General features: G+C 40.1%; 2 protein-coding genes across 6 annotated transcripts in view; one reads left to right on the top strand and one right to left on the bottom strand.

Moving 5' to 3' along the window:
• LOC145435023 (baculoviral IAP repeat-containing protein 2-like) overlaps nucleotides 1–18,390 on the bottom strand; it is a 406,058-nt gene that overhangs the window by 182,457 nt on the left and 205,211 nt on the right. The gene's annotated exons all lie outside the window — the stretch shown is intronic.
• LOC145435030 (APOBEC1 complementation factor-like) overlaps nucleotides 13,718–18,390 on the top strand; it is a 37,291-nt gene continuing 32,618 nt past the window's right edge. For both annotated transcript variants that reach the window (XM_080312307.1, XM_080312309.1), the window contains exon 1: nucleotides 13,718–13,878. The gene's annotated coding sequence lies outside the window, so the exon portion shown is untranslated. The remainder of the gene's footprint in view (nucleotides 13,879–18,390) is intronic.

The raw sequence follows: 18,390 nt of genomic DNA, 5'->3' as shown, positions 1-18,390 counted from the left end.
GTTATCTTCAACTTATGCGTGCTATAACTGTTCAACCAACGACGATTTCGATGGTTCCACTACTCCATATCGTATACGCCGATAATATCTAATGCAAACCATTGTAGAATCATACTATATGCTTTTCGAAAGTATTTATACCATCATGGCATAATTATAGAACTTTGGAAAAAATATTTCTTTAAACTGCCCTTTTTTAAAATACTGTTTAAAACATAATATAAACATAAATATTTGTTTCAAACGCAACACTAGATCTGAATATATGTGGTAATATACCTGTCGGACTTATGATGATACCTCTAAATAAGCCGATGCAGCCGATAAGACGCATTTGATGACTCAGAGTCATGATCAAAGTTTTCAGGCGATTAAACAATTATCTCCGGAAAACAACCCGATGTTAACTACGACGTCGGTCAATTGAGAGTAATCACTGACAAGTCGAAATTGCACGGCAGCGTGGTCCAAAATCAAGTTTCAACGAACAACAATATATGCTGTACTGATGTGATGTGTCTAGCTATAGCTGTGCTTCTCAACCTTTATCAGTTCGCGTTCCACTTTTCATCCAAATTTCATAGCGCGGCCCACCAGACACCCTTTCGCGACAAACGTTCAAACCACTGCTCCTGGGCACCAGTTGTTATTTTTTCAGTGCGGTAGAGTTACCTCCTCGCGCCTAGTAGTACAAAAACACCATGAATACTTCAGACAAAAACGAACAATAAAGCGAATATCCAATCAGTAATTCGTCTATTACGTCGAATTAACGGGTTATGAGGAGCTTGATTTGCCGTAATTGGATTGTTGCATTTCCTGGAAAACGTTCGCAAAGACTTTGAAGAAAGAATGAATTTCAATCTCACGCATACACAATAACGCACTGTCGGATTTCACGCTCCAATCAATATGATTGTGACGAAAATCTGACTTATAAATTGTGAGCACGGCGACGCAGCTTGTAGCGCAAAACAATTTAATTTGGAGCAGGATAATGTGAAATTTCTTTTCTAATCTTGAGAATATAAAGTGTTTGGAATATTTGGAAGTTTGATAAGGGGCCCATGAAAATTATTTGAGGTAACAAATTCAACTGCAATGAATGCAGTTCTGAAAGCACTATTCAAGTTCAGTACCGCCAGTCACATATTTGAGGTATCTCTGCATTTCTCTGAGAGCTATAAAGGTGACTAACATTTCAAAACTGGCATTTTGCGAATCACGCAGCCTAATTCACAAATCTGAATTTGACGAAACCGGAGTGGTACGGGACTCATGCACTTTCGGACCAAAACACATTTTCTCCGTAAGGCTGTAGTGAGTTTGGTCCGAAAGAGCACGAGCCCCGCAGGTCCGTCAATTACATGTTCCGGAATCATCATCCGAAAGTGGAAGAAAACGTTGAAAATTTTGACATATTTCCTTAATTTTCGACTTGCGTGGTAGAGAACAAACCTACAAATCGGGATCTATGATCGTTTCTAAAAATGTCTTCGCGGCCCACCTGAAATAGGTTCGCGGCCCTCCGGTTGAGAAACCTTCGCTCGGATTAAATAATTATTTTCTTCAGTCAAACCGTAAGCAGTTCGTACAGCTCGTAAAAGAGTATGTTCGTGTCATCATCACCAAAGCAAGGTCAACGGCGCCTCAAATTGAGAGTCCGCAAAAGCGCAGAAGGGCAAGTGGACGCGCTTCCAAACGCAACGCCCACAAATTGATGATATGCGAAAACGAATTGAAGAGCAAGTCCTCCGGAGCAGAGATCGCCCGAAATGTATGTACCAAAACCAATCACCAAATATCTGGTTTAAAATGGTATTTTTGCGGCTCTTTGTACACCATACTTGTTGGTATGGTGTTTTCATAGTTTTATTATTTGTTGCTTTGATTGCAATTTTTCTACTAAGACACGAACGTAAAGTATCACAAGGTAAGTTTTTAATTATGGTACCATTTCTTTTTGCGTAGTACAAGGCATTTTATTTGTACGATGGTACGAACGTAAAGTGTTTCAAGGTAAGTTTTCTTTTTTTTATTTCATTTTTTGTGCGATGCTACGGAAGACGTGAAGTATGTCAACGTAAGTCCAAAATAAGTTCAAGTTCTGTTAGGTCTTTTGTTAGTTTACGCGAAGTTTACGCTCAACAAAAGGGCAATCCTCTTTGGCTAAGGTTTTCTCACTGACGATATTTTTGACACACTTCTCGGAGTTCCATATTGACCGGAACTTCATATGTCTTCGTGCACAGTGGCGTGGTACTGGCCGACGCCGAAATGCCTATTTCTATATTCTACAATTATGCGTCTTCTCCCGTGGGGGAGTCATAAAAACATGATGTTTAATTTATGATCATTCACCGAAATAATTTAGGGCACCCTTCGAGCTAACCGATTGGGGGTTTTGGTTGCAGCAGTTTCGGTCTTGGGAAGAGGTCAAAGTCCAGTCGGTCTTCTTGGGACTTTGATACTGGAAATATTTCGCGCTTCAATCGCGCTCGAGGACCATTCGACTATATAATAAACCATATACTAATTGTGTGCGGTATATTCAGGGTCAAATCCAGGCTGTTATATCAACAATCGGGCACGGTCTCATACCCTGTGGTTCGAACCATCCCGAATTCACATCGGCGATTGGCAAACGGGAAATTAATGGTATTGGATTTTGACTTAGTGCTTTGTGTAACTAAGTAAGTCAACTGAGAATTGGATGCACACATCTGCTCACATTGAATTTAGTACTGTACCTAGTTAATAATTTTAACATGAATGTATTCCAAACAAAGAAACTCATATTATATAACGTTAATGTGAGGTTGTGAACCACAACACGAGATAGTATCATCCTTTATGATACGATGAAGAAATATTATGACGATTTAATTTTGTAGCTCTCAAATGCAAGTATATTTAGTTATTCATTTCGTGCACAATGCTTCAAAACTTATTGTGTGTACAAGGGGCTCTCACTCTCAATCAAAAGTGATATACAGTCGTTCCTTCGATTTTCACGCGCTGTACACTGCGGGATATGATACCTAATTCGAAACATTTTGTTGAAAGTAACCCTAGCAAGTGAGACGGCAGTGTTTTAAATAACGGGAAATTGGCGATCTAAAAGTACGCGCAATTCGTTCTATATGAATTATAATAACCCACTACATTTATGAAAACATATGTAACACACATCGTCGCGTAGCGCGACCAAAATCTCGGGATTTTACATGTTTTGTGGAAAGTTATTTTTTTCTGAATACTCATTAACGATATGTCCTACTACTACATCATCTACGGCGAAGACATTTTCTTCAGCGCCCCCCATATCGCCCCCCTGAGCCCAGCGCCCCCATACCGCCCCCCGAGCGTTTCCACCCCCTTCAAAATCGCCAGCACTCCCTGGGGGCGCTGGAAGCAAGGTTAAGAGCAGAGGTGGTCAAAGTAGTCAATAAAGCTACTCAAGTAGAAGTAGAAGTAGCCACGAAAAAATCTACTCAAGTACGAGTAGAAGTACTTCTTCCATAAGCCACCTAAAACTACTTGAAGTAGAAGTAGAATTTACTGACTTTAAATCTACTCAAGTAAGTAAGTAGTTTTGAAAACAGTCTTAATTCGTTCGCATGGAATATCAAAAGCTTCAAATTGAGCTATGCGGAAGGTGCATAGAACTTGATTCGTATTGATGCATCCCAGGAGGTATCAATTTACGACAGAATAAACATTCTGTCACATAATGGGATGCAAATTATAGTATTGCTATGAAAATGCGATACTAAACCTTTGTTTACTCGAAGACCCCGTTTTAGAGAATATCACGACATGGCGCTCTACCCCATACTATAAGGCCCCAAGTTGTTGGCGAAGAGCAATACGGAGATGTTGTATCGGATAGGGGTTCAACACTTTGCGCGATTAGCATACGTTAATAAAAAATATTGTGGATCGTAAAAGTTATATTTAGTGTAGCATTATTTTCGAAAAATAGAGGCATTACTACACTTGTTTTTATGCTTCAACACGTATGTTCTGCAGACAAAAGAACTGAAAGTAATTAGAACTAAAGGTATGATACTCGGAAATTAATATATTAAAGCGGAAATTATATTTGATGTCTTTTGTCGATAAAGCTTCGAAGGTGATATGCTAAAACAGGTCTAACGCTAAAAAAAGCTGGATTTTCCAGATTAGCAGGACACGTCATGGACTGCTAGATTACGAAATTATAGGAAATTGCTAGATTGCGAAACGGTAGTTTCAAACGTCATGGTGAGTCATATTTACTGTGACGAAATATCTTATATGGGCGACAATGCGGTGTGAGCGGTACCAAGCAATACGGTACCTAAATTATATTCACTGATACTTTCGTTAAAACATAACATAACATCCTTGGGTTATATTTTTCATCGGAACAAGTCGCACACAATGTAAAATGCGATGTCATGAACACATAGGAGGATGTCGAACGACACGCATCAGTAGCGATCCTTTACTTTAACATCCACTTCGGCCTATAGAGTGCCCAATGTCACAGTTCTTTTCGATGTTGATCTTTTTTGAAGCGGGGGCCCTTTCTACTAGTTCTTTCCATTCCTTGTGAGCATTTTGTTTTGTCGGGTCTTTTACTGGGCTTTTCTTTTGTCGCAGTAAGAACGGAAACGGCGGGGGAAGAGGAGCCCAGATAAACCTCCGACAAGAATCGAACACGCTCCGTCAGATTGGTGGGCGCTATCTCCCCCACATACTTTACATTCGATAACTACTGTGCGCGAAGCGCAAAAAAATTCTGAACTTTACTTGACTTTTATGAATGTTGATACTTCGAGAAAACAGCCCCGAAATTCCTAAGGCTATCTTTCGTATTGGGGGATTAAACTACTTCTACTTGACAAACTGAAAATAGCGAAAAGTAAGTAAGTAGATCACAAAATATTAAGAAGTAGAAGTAGAAGTAGAGAAAATCAGATCTACTTGAGTAAGTACCAGAAGTAGAGGAAAACTACTTGAGTACTTCAAAAAAGTAGAAGTACTTCGTTACTGACCACCTCTGGTTAAGAGCCGATGGTCTAGATCTACAATGTATCCTTGTTTTATGTGTGAATGGGACTGTAGAAATCATTGAATTTAACGTAAGTGGCTGAAGAGGGAGTATCTTACACCAGGATGTTTCCGAGCCTGCTCTTATCAACAGATCGAATGTTGTGTTTATACCAGCATAGCTGGATCCCATGAAAAAGTTTTTAAAGGCTCTGATCAAAGAGAATACATGCTCTGAATACATTCACGGAAGGTTTCCAAACTTGAGTTAATACAGTAGAGGATGTATTTGTAGGACCTCAAATCAGAACACTCCCATATTTCGTATTAGGGAGGTGGATTTGGGAAAAAAACATACATGACTTTCTTTTATTGAAGTTGCATATAAATTTCTGGGAAATACTAAGGATCCTGATTATTTGGAGGGTTTAGTTTAAGATAATAACACCTAAAATCCAATAAAGTATATGGAGAGCTTTATAGAATATATTTTCTATCATATACGGACCTAAACGAGCAAGGGCCCTTAATTCAGCAGTTTGTGGGTAAAATTTATATTCGATTTTTGCGCAAAATTGTGACGTGATGAGTAAATTCTGATTGCAAATTCGGAATCAACATCGTCAAACTAGGTAAACTCAATTAATCGTTCTAAAAATAAAAAATAAAGTTATAAAATGTCGATCAGTGTTATTTCTGCCTTATTTTGTTCTATCTGATTTCCCGGTCTAATTTAATCCTATGTTGTATCATTTTATGCTTATATATCGGGAGCATTATTCTCGCTTGGTATCTCCTGATTTATGTGTCTTCTGTCTTTATGACATTTCCATATTTTACTTTAATTGGCTATCCTTCGGTGAGGCGACTCAGCCGTTCCACAATCTTTTGCGCTGTTCGGCACTCGTATACAATGCGTTTGACTGCTTTCAGTTGCTGTCCAGATTGTCCACCTTCAGTAAATGACCTGCCGCAAGATCTTGTGAATAATATCATTCCTCTTCGCTTCGAAGACGTAACCTTCCTTTGCGATCCGGTTATTGGTTAGTTTTTCCTTGTTGCTTAATGAAATCAATTAGGTTTTACAATGTTGTATTTGTATCCGATTTCCCATCCCATCATGTCTTCGTCAATTCCTATCATGGTTCTTCATTTTTCAGTTAGTTCTGTATGGTGCGTCATATTGTTTGTGTAATACATTTTTCATTCCATTACGTGATGGTCAGCCCTAATGAATATAATTCTTAGTGATTCGAGTTCTTTTTCCTCGATATAGTTCCGCGTCGAATTACATTGCGAAGTACATCTGTCATTGATCTGCCGGGGACCTAGAACTATTGAGATTGTTCAATTAAATCCGGCATATCCTGCTTCATCCTATTTGCGATAATTATTCATGTATTTTTAAATACAATTCTATAAACGCAATTGGCCATCTCTGTTGAACTAACATTGAATACTTGTCATTTGAGAATATAAGACCTAGATTCATTAAACATAAAAATACATGGCGAAAAGACCAAATTAATGATTTATGCGATATTAATTGAAGGGAAAGAAGATAGGACTAGGCAAGTTTGTATCGAGAAAGTAATATAATTGAAGAAGAAAATTCAAAGCAAAATAAAATAACGGTACACTTAGGTTTGTTGCCGTATGAAATGCAACATGGGTTCTTAAAGGTTGGGTCACGACCCATAAGGGTGTAATTTTGGGTCGCGACTGCACCAGAGCCACCTTTTAATATGCATTTAATATTTGTTGAATTCTGACAACAATATTTCATCTCGCTTCCCGCGATTTACAGTTGATAGTTTGACTATATCTGAGGTAACTGTCATGAGCCGACTTAAGTAGGCTTAAGTGCATGGGATTTGCAACGAGCGGGTGGAAAACTATTAGATAACGGTATTTCGAGGTCAACCCTTGTCACGCTGGAACACATGAAGGCATTCGGTTTTGGTAACCGATGGCTGGGCAAAGTGAGGTGCCAAAAATCAGCGGCGATAAAAGCTTGGCCGAAATTGACCATCGTTGGTTGGACTAAACCAGTGGTACTTAACGTTGCCCCCAGCGCCCCCATGGCGCGCTCGCGATTTTGAAGGGGGCGGAAACGCTCAATGAGAGATATGGGGGCTCTGGGCTCAAGGGGGGATATGGCGGGCGCTGTAGAATGGCTTCACAGTAGATGATGTAGCAGTAGGACATATCCTTAGTGAGTATTCAGATCAAATTAATATTCTACAAAACATGTCAAATCTCGTAATTTGTGGTTGCGCTACTCGACGATGTTTGCTACATATGTGTTCATAAATGTAGTGGGTTATTATAATTCATGTAAAATGAATTGCGCGTTACTTTTATTGGCCGATTTCCCGTTAAAACGCTGCTGTCACGCTTGCTAGCGTTATTTTCAACAAAATATTTCGAAGTAGGTAATATATCCTGCAGCGCAGACCGCGTGGAAATCGAAGAAGAAGGTACTGTATATCACTATTGAGAGTGAGAGCCCCTTGTACATAAATTATGCTTTGTGCACGAAAGGAATAACTAAATATACTTGTATTGGAGAGCTACAAAATTAAATCGTCAGAATATTTCTTCATCGTATCATAAAGGATGATACTAATGTTGTGGTCCACAATCTCACATGAACGTTATATAATATGGGTTGCTTTGTTTGGAATACATTCATGTTAAAATTACCAACAGGGTTCAGTACTAAATTCGATGTGAGGATCAGATATATGCACATCCCATTCGCAGTTGACTTACTTAGTTACACAGAGCACCAAAACAAAATCCACTACCATTAATTTCCCCGTATTGCCATCACAGATGTGATTTCGGGATGTGTACATCTGGTTCGAACCACAGGGTATGACCCCGTACCCGATTGTTGTTATAAACAACCTTGATTTAGCCCTGAATATCCCACATACAATTATTAAATCGTTTATTATAGTCGAACGGTCCTCGAGCGCCATTAAATCGCGAAATATTTCCAATACTGAAGTCCCGAAAAGACCGCCTGGACTTTGACCTCATACCAGAACCGACACTGCTCCAACCTAAACGACCCAATCGGTGGGGGGGGGGGAGCTCGAAAGGTGCCTTAAATTATTTCGGTGAATGAACCTAAATTACACATCATGTTCATGTTTTGACGACTCCCCACGACAGAATACGTATAATTCGGGAAAATTGAAATAGCCATTTCGGTGTCGGCCATTACCACGCCACGATGCACGAAGACATATGAAGTTTCTGCTAATATGGGACTTCGAAAAGTGTGCCAAAAAGATCGTCAGCGAGAAAACCTTGGCCGAAGAGGATTGCCCTTATGTTGACCGTAAACATCGATGTATATAAGCCTATTTGGTGATCGGTGCTTAAATCGCTCGTGCCGAATTATCATGTCGTCGCAATCTGAACCCCATAGGACGAATAACATCCATCAGAGAAAAATTATTTGCCAGTGAAGAAATACCAATTTTGAATCGTGTGCTTCCTTTAGTTTAATACGTTTATGCGTTTCAACATCTTTTGACTATATAGCGGACAAGAGGCAACAAAATAGCAACATGTAACGAAGTCATTGTACCAACAGGCACGTCCGAGTACGTTTAATTATTAATTACGTACCCTACATTTTCCAAGACAACAGCTCACTCTGCGCTACTATGGTAAATCTGATTACGTGACGGGATAAAAAGTTTATGGAGACATATATATGCAATAACCACCTATTCATTCATGCATTATATAAAATGTTGCTGCCTGAGGGAACCATGCCACATAAACTTTGCTAACCATCGAAATCACGCGATGGGGTTCTTGGGAGCGAAGACCCCAGAAATTTGGTTTATCACGCTATGGATGTCCCAAACCACCTTTTATCGGAGGGGTGGCTGACGAAGTGCTGTTACGGCTCTCCCTCTTACCTTTTGTTTTTATTAAAGTCCTTACAATATGAGGTGAGGGGCGCTAGAGCACCATAAATTTTGAAAAACGGCGCCGGAGCAGAAAAGGTTAGGAACCACTGGCCTAAACCTACGATATCGATAAGTCTGGTCGTCGAAATGGTCGGCACAATGTAGTCCCTTCCTAACAACCTGAGTAGACAGTAGTACAAATGCGACCCCTAGAGGAAATCAATGCACCCCAATTTGAAATCACATGCGTCGGACGCGTTCCATAGATCTGCGTTCCGCACAACTATTGTCTGGGCGTTCTCTGTGTCAGACATGCTCGTAAAAATGTAGCATATAACTGATAATAGAAATTGTTCTTTTTGATGCGTGAGGCTTGGTTCGCAAGATGCGGCGAAAACTTAGATCTGGGTCGCGGTATCAAAGTTTAAGATCCACTGACATATAACGAACCATTCGTAAGGTAATAACTTGACTGGGTGATGTAAGGCTATTCTGTGGTAAGTCAGAATTACCCAACGGTGACAGAGCAATGGGATGCTCACAGGTATGATCTGTTATATTAACTTGCCCATGACCACCTACTTATCGGTCAAGTCACCATGCCAAAGGTGGCCAAAGCACTTACTGGTGTTGTCTACATGGTTGCAAAAGAGAGAATGAGAAAGACATCCAATACTGCAATTAAGGCAAATTAGGACGGATTGAAACAAAATTTGGACTGCTTGAAGCTAATATTCCGTCAGCTTCTCAAATGCCAGATTATAGTGCCTTGCAGACTATTTTCATTGCATGACAACTACATTTGAAAGGTCATAGACCAGTGGTTATCAACCCCAGGGCTTCCGTTGCCGGGGTTTCGTTGGCACACGGCACGCAGCTCATGCAATTATTATGTTCTATATTCACTGTGAAACAGGTAAATACACACATAATCCGGGGAGCAACCTGTCCCCAAGGAAAATAGTGAGATTGAAGTAAATTTTTAAAATTTTAGTAATGCAGTTAAATTGTTATTCCTATTACTATGCAATACACGACGAGGACAGATTACAGAATTGCGGTAGATGAAGAATTGGCAAGGGTTGCAGAGGTACAGGTGATTGGAAATGAAGAATCGAAATCACAGAAATTATGCTGTGATTTACGCGCACAAGTGTAATTTTAGTCCAGTTGTGTATTCGAGGCCTTCCGAAGGATATCTACAGTGCCCGATAACATGATCTTTTGGATCACTTCGAATCGAACATTTCCCGGAATTTCTTGAATATGTATTATAAGTGTTGTGCTTACGGCCATGTATAGCACCATGTGGCGAGATAGCGTAGTGGTTCAGGGCTGTGGAGTCGGAGTCGGAGTCGGAGTCTGGGTAACTTTCGCTTGATGGAGTCGGAATCGGAGTTGCAGTCGTGAAAACTATAATAGCTGGAATCGGAGTCGGAGTTTGTGAAAATGACCCTGACTTCGACTCCGACTCCGACTCCAACTTCTCTATCATGAAAACATTTGCTTTCAAAGAATTTTCAATAGAATTTTTATGTACCACTAATCGCTGTTATTAATAACCATACAGATCAACTGCGGCCAGCCCGTGGCACGCAGGCCAAATTTGGCACACGAGAATGTTAGGCGTGGCCTGCGAAGAAATTCTCGAAATTATTTATGACATCAGATACAATTGCAAGGCCAACCAAATTTGGATTAGCATGACCTCGAAATTTGATGATGACTAAAACAACAGTTCTGACGCATTGACGTATCCAGGCGCCAGCCACATTTATCCCAGATCTTCGTATATGACCATAAAGTAGAATATTTCAGAGCAGATTTATTTGACTTGAAATTTTTCTCGGTACTTCGCATGATTCATTGTCACTAGATTTCTTGCATTCAGTATTTGAGCCCCTTTCTGAAAATTATAAATACATATTATTCACAGAATTGAGTCTAACTATAATCGCAATTAGGAGATAACGTGTCGTCCAACATGCGGCTTCGCTTGTGCACTCGCAGCGAGATCGTCGACAAAACATTTGCACAAAATGATAGAGGCATGTTCACTGATACCTTCGATTTTGCTATGTCTAAACGTCGAATTATCCTGTTCTTGCCAAATGAGCCCAGTGGTATACAGATGCGCCCCTCCCCAATGTATGTTAGCAACATATTTATTGATTTTATCTTGCAAAAAAATTTCACGCTTCGCGCGACCAGGGACTGGTTGCGCACTGCACAGTTGCATGACAAATTGTTATCAGTTTTAGAGCGTAATAATATAAGTATTGTTTGCAATGTTACCTAATTCGGTTCGCTCCTATCGGACGACTAAATAAAGGTTATCAACATTCCAGTTGCTCGCACAATGGTTCGTAAATCTCATGTGTCCCTTTTGCCGAAAAAGTTGCCCCCCCCTGATATAGATAAAATTAGACATTACTTTCAAATTATAACTCAGTTGCACAGGGGAAGAAAATCGCAATATGCGCTTTCGCGATGCAGTCAAAATTGATGCAATTTTTGGAATTATACCATGATACTGTGACAGAGAAAATGCATCGGCTGGTTTTGTAAAATCGTAGAAATGATCTAACTATGACCAAACGATGCTTCCCACTTGACAAAATTAGAAATATTTGTAGTGTAGATTAGCTGTTCGGGTCGAACAAATGATTGAGAAAGACTGCAAGTCCCAATCCTTGAATACTTGATTAAGTACATGTAGACCAGGCGTCACCAACCTGGTGCCCGCGGGCACCAGGTAGCGCGCGAGGACCAAATGAGCCCGCGAGTCTGTTCTAAAAATAGATAGAATAGCAGCATTTGCCAATATTCGTCAGATTATCACCAGTCAGCTTTTAAATATATAAATTGAGTGATTTAGCTATTGTTGTTTAAATCACACTATAACATGTGACTTAGAAATGACAATACATATATATAAAAACACTTGAAATGATGATATCAAATATCCCCAATTACAATTAGTAATATACCAACATGTAGTAGAATAACAAGATATCGAAGGCGTAGAATAGGCCTACGGCGTACTGGCCATAGGTGATTTAACGGCATGCCATCGACGGTCTTCTTGAAATGGTGGGGAGTTCTGTTATGGTAGCTCGACGTCCCGGACAATGCCAAAGTAGTAAACAACATTACTATCCGGTAGCAAATGGAGGTGACGTACTAGCAGAGGCAGTATGCCCAATGTGTATTGTATCTTTTGACACAGCTTGTCTCTCTTACACTCAACGCAATTAATAGTACCACGTTTCTAACTTTCTGTAATCGATGCTGCTGTCAGGGATAATGAAATCTGTCATGACTAGATGCTGAACAGTTAGAGATTGAAATTGTACCACTGCAAAACCACCTCCACCTCAAAGCCCACAAGGCTGCAGCAACCTTTTGGTGCCTTGTTGACACGGAAAAGTACGGTGGTGAATGCGCAGCAGCTGTGAAGGTTGCAAGCGTGTTTGGTTCAACTTATCGTTGCGAATCAGCCTTTGCGGACAGCCGGACACGACATTCATCAAATAACAAACACATAACACGCCTCACTAATGCACATCTGGAACACTTACTCAGAGTTACAATGTAAGTTCCATACCAGAGTACAGCGCACTAGTTGATAGCATGCAATGCCAGGTCTCCCGCTGACTGGTTTAGAAACAGATAACACGATGTCCAGTCCAACGTGTGACGTGATTTATTTTAAAATCTGAGCTTGCAGCTGTTATATAATTTATATAAACACGGTGCGAAGTAATCCGTGATTTCTTAAAAAGTCTTGGTGGCTAGCTGGTTGAAATGAGATGTTTTGATTTAAAAGAAAATCTTTGAAGTCTTTCCGCAGCAACGGAATAAAAATGAAGAAAACTGGCATGGTGTAAATGACCATAGTATATGACAAGCACCACGAATAGACTACATACAACAACAACCCCGGTAGCCCTAATGACCATCGGTATACAATAATGTTGATTATTTATTTTACATCGCGACATTTTTTCAGATTCCATTTTGAGCTCTGCGTGTTTTGATAGTTTTTTTTGATTCCCTTTGTTGTATGATTTGAATAATTTTATATAATCATGTTATGATGCTTATAACATCAGTGGTCTTTTGCAGCACAAGCCCATCAAATTCCTCAACAACACAAGCTAGTTCAATTATTTAGTAAAGGATATTCGCAGCATCACACGAATTGCCAATAATCTTATTTATGTCGCCCACAAAATCGATACTGCGTTGTAAGATATTGGTATCAGTCTCGGAGTTTCCCAAGGTAAATTGAGTGCCCTTTCGCCGTACAGTGGTTATCAGTATCCGACGGCGCTGTCCCGGTGCCCGGCAATCAACCTAAAATATATTAGGTCTTCGCTAACTTTACAATGGGTACAGAATGGCGTCGCCGAAACCGCTATTCGGAGATGCCCATTCAATGCATAATGTCCTGTTCGTAATCGGAATAGCATAGATTCGTTACTTGTCGATGCTTGTCTCGCGATTATCTTTCTCCATAACAAACGGCAGCCTTATATTCGAGTTTACCGGTTGAAAAGGAAGAATATAGGAGTCACCCAAACTATTGTCGGGCGATCATTGCAAGCGTTCGTTTGTGCAATAAATTATTACGTCTGATACTAAAGATATACTTCTGTCGTTATGAGCCCCGATGTAAATACACAAGACCGTCCACCAAATCGACGTTTGTTTGTCAACCTGTCAGCAAACTGGTTACACATTAGCCAGCTTATCATCACGGTGTGTACGCAGCACTTACTTCCACACACGAGATTATTCGACGAATTATCTGCACGGGCATAATTCCATGTACTGAACGGTGTGTGGAGTAATTGGGTGATTCTGCTAATTTCGTCAATCCAAAGGCACAACAATTTGCAAGGTGAGTTTGCGAGTTATTGATGCGTTTGGAACATGCATTCATTGATGGCAATCATAATATTATAAGCGATATCGACTTGATATATGCAATTAGAAGTGGTAAAAATGCAATGGTTTATGTAGCTGCTTTAACTTATAAATAGTAGCTGAGTGCATCTTGACAAACATCATTTCTGATCTTCATGGATAATGTTCGGTGTATATATTCGTATCGGACTAGCACGTGAGGAAATCAATAACTGCTGCCACACCCACGCAGTTTATTCTTCACTGTTGTTGAAAATCTAAGCCTGGTTTATTGCATTGGTAACAATGGTGTGGAAGTTACCCGTCCGCACCGCGAATTGATTATTTGGGAATTGGGTTCATAAGTTGGTGAAAGTACTAGGAAAGCATTCCTCCTGCAGACGCATATCCAACCCATGTGAGCCATTTTGACAATAGGTGATATTCTCGCTCACAAACTTAGGCATCAAAACCATTTCCTTGCAAAGTTTACGCAGCAGGACACGTTGCACATAATCTATCCAAAGCAGGTAATTTATTAGGCCTGTCGTGCAATACCAGTTGTCAATAAGGGTGACATGTCATGTCACGTGGCAGGTCGGTGGAGAAATACACTATACACTAATTTAGGAGAATCGGGGATTTTTAGGAGAACGGCTATCGTAAAACAATTTAAAATTAACAGGGTCGAAGCAAAAGCATAGAAAAAAAAACGAATATTTCGTATCGTAATCAATTTTCAATAATGATCTGAGATCAAGATGCTGTGTGTCGTCGAATATTTCTGTCGAAACAAAATGGCAATGTCATGACGTTTTGTTTTGTTTTTGTTTTTTGGGGTATTCATGGTGTTTGTCGACTACTATGGTCATTTACACCAGGCCGTTATTCTTCTTATTTTCCGTAACTGCCGACTTATAGCACGGCCCACCTCTAGGCTTTTTGTAAGACACCGCTGACGCGGTTGATGTGACGAGGAGGAGCCTAGGTAAACCTCCAACACTTAGATATCGGAATTCGGAAGTCGACCTCGGTCGGACTCGAACCCGCACCCATTGGTGTTGCAGCCGCGGATTATACCACTGCGCTATCTCGCCACTGTCATGACGTTACTCAGTTATGAACAGCCCCTTCCAAATTGACTCCACTTGTTAACACTTTAGCTGCCAAGGCCTATTATGGAAATTGCCAGTAAACGCCAGCGAACAATGAATTTTCGACTAGTTGGATATTTGGCTGGAATCGGGCATGCTGATAAGTGCAAACCTTGCGCAACTTATGAAAAAAAAATTTTTTTTCAACATCCAGGAATTATAAAAATAATTCAATTTTTTGGCTGCTCATTTTATGAAAAGCCACCTAGTGGTCAAACCAAAAAAAGGTTGACCTATTGTATGCAAATGTGATTTAAAAAAAATACTTCCGGCAACGAAAATGAGGGTTTATGACAACAAGCCTATTCAGTAGCCTCGCATACAGCCGTAATTCGGGGATAAAACCAATTCCGGACTTTACTGTACTCATTTCAAAAATATCCTAAATATAGGATCGCTGGCAGTTTATGGCATTGAGTAAAATCCTATATTTAGGATTGTTGGCAGTCAAAGTGTTAAACTTTTGAAAATAGGCGCCAACTGAATTACTGTTCGACAAGTAGCAGCAAAATGAAAAAAAATAGTACGCCTTTGTGAATTCAGAGCTTACGATAACGGTATCAAATGGGGGTAAAAGGTTCTTCAATCAAATTTGCGCCGAAATGCTATAGTCATTTCAACTTTTACAAGTGTGCGTGGTGTCGGAAAATGTAGAATATAGATGTCGATTTCTGCGCATAAAGAACATCCCGTTTCGTGCTGCGATAAATAATGGCGACATGAATAGTGATAAAAATATCACGTATCCATCATCGATGTTCCATGAGTGTGGAATGGTGACGATCCAATACCTCGCCTTCTATCCCATTCGTGCTTATGTCGGATTGATGAATCAAATCCATTTAAATTTACACACACGATCTATATTTGTTTGCGAGTAACATACTTTATCTCAATGATAAGTCGTCAATATACGAAACAGCAAATACCCTCCGACATCCCCGATAGCAGTGATGATGCCGTCTTGCCTCTCACCCGCTTGACTCAGCACATATTTAAGGTGCAGATGGCTATCACATCAATATATAGTAACAATGCGTCATTCTGAATAATGCGATATGACGATTTCTAGTTGTTGTTAAACTTACAGTTTGATATTAGCCTCGTGGATATTTCGCGACACAAAAAGCGCTCCGAATACGGATAAGCATCGCCATCACGAGATCTAATCAATATTGAGATATCCCCGAGTCAGCAATCCTTCTCGCTGTGTACTTTTCACATGGCGATAGGCCATTCTCCGGTCTTTTTGAAGGAATGGATGACTTTTTGTTTGCGGTACTCGCGAGGGAAACAGCGCCGTTGCTTTGAAACTTAACGAATGCAATCCCCGCAATGCAAATAAAGCGGGCCATGCGAGCTTCGACACGTGATTCTTGATCGGGAACAAGTATTTTTCGTTTAGTTAATCGCAGTCAAAATGCCATATTAAGGACCCATACTAGGGGTTCAATTCCAACCAGTAGCCACATTGCTAAAGGAGAAGAAAGTATCTATTTATTATATAAAAATAAATAACAAAAATTTGAAAATTTTCTGTTCACCTCATGAAAGTGTTGAGTTGTCTATAGAAACGATGTTCACCAAATTTGGTTCAATTCCAGCCAATGGAAGCGGAGTTATTGCCGTCGAAAAATTTGAATTTGAATAAAATAGTATTTACGGTGGGTACCACCGGGGCCTACGATATTCACGGCCTTATCTGGTACATTATGCTTGCAAGAGCTAACAGGCCGATGCTCACAAAACAGAAATTCGCGATTATGCGCGATTTCGCTTCTCGCTACCAGACGCCTCGCCTCAGATAAGCTGTATGTATTCGTACAACAGGTCAAATTAGTACCTTACCGTCACAAAGTGACAAGAGACGGCCTCGCAGGCTGCAGTTATGCACCGATTGCAGAAGTAGGCTAAGTAGTGAGAAAAGACCGACATGCTCATGTAAACCATTTTATTGCATGGTAAAATCAATTCAAGCACGTGAAGAAGAATTGGTACACATGTCTTAGTAGAAACTACTTGTATCAAAAACAATCTTGCAGCATACAAGCTACGGCCATAAGTACCGGTAATGAGAATGAAATGCATCACCGAAGCATGCAAGCTACGTCTTGCTCAACTGTCGTTGTTTTAAAGTATTTTTCTCACAGAGGCATTAACTAGCTTCTGCTTGTTATTGTAATATATATTCACAATGATTTTGACGCCAATTTCAAAGCTTGATCTCGATGATCATAACATGCACAGCCCCCCCCTCTCAAAAAAAGTAATAATAATAAAAAACGATGCAAAACTTATTCACTGCGACTTAGGGTGAGGGAAGATGATTTTATCAGAACAATCTAGGGTTAAAAAACCAAACTCGGCAAGTGGTTCTGAGGGAGTAAGCAGTCCCCCACGATCGAGTAAGTCGAAATAGCGTGAACTTGCTTTCCAATTTACCCAGCAACTACACACGACACTTTCTCACTGTAAGGAGATAGAAATGATTCGGTAATTTCGATAGCCACTTCTTCAATGACTTTTTTGAAATAGTAAAAATGAGTTGAGCTTGATGTCAATTTTTAGGATGGAACAGAGCAGTATTATCTTTTCAGAATTGGTAACTTCTGCTGAACCAACCAGAAACCTCCCCCCATACATTTGCCTATACCATGAGAATCGTCAACCAAGCATTAATCAGGTTCAAGAATGAAGCCATATCTTCCGTGAGAGGCAAATAACTTTTGCAAGCTGCAATAGTCGAGTCATAGAATGGAGCAGGAGCTAAGTTGACATTCTGCTTGTTATTGCTTGGATGTAACGAGGCATATATCACTTTTGGCGCTTTCCGCAAATTCGAATCATTATCATGATATTCCCTGATTTTGTGAAGATCGCTCCATGCAATAAATCCGCTGGGTGATGATACACCTGAAGAATCAACGGCGAATGAGAATGGAGGAAAGACAAATTTCTTGGCTCGAAAAGTTCTTCCAGTAAATTGTGCTCGGATTTGTCTCATGCATTTTTGAGATATTTCGGGAAGTTGAATAATGCGCCACGCCACACCTAGTCATTGAATTCCATACAGTAGAATATTACATATTGATTACCGTCTTTTGTACATGGTATAGCTTTCTGGCGTGTGGGACTCCGTCAAATCTTATAAACTGTTCGTTTTATCAGACAGCTCAAAATCTTTCAACTGATCATTCTGAAATATCCTTCTCTTCGGTGGTTTTCTGCGAGGGGTCGTAGTCGGGATCAATGAAGGCCGTCGCACCTCATGCTCCGATCGGATGGTAGGAACTGGTTTTCTATCCAAGAGCAGTTCTTCTTCGAAAGCCACAGTCTTTAATGTACTTTGCTTC

The sequence above is a fragment of the Botryllus schlosseri genome, chromosome 3, assembly GCF_051294905.1.
Source record: "Botryllus schlosseri isolate E-star chromosome 3, Bs_hap1, whole genome shotgun sequence".
Classification (NCBI taxonomy): Eukaryota; Metazoa; Chordata; class Ascidiacea; order Stolidobranchia; family Styelidae; genus Botryllus; species Botryllus schlosseri.
This window is presented reverse-complemented; position numbering and strand designations above follow the sequence as displayed.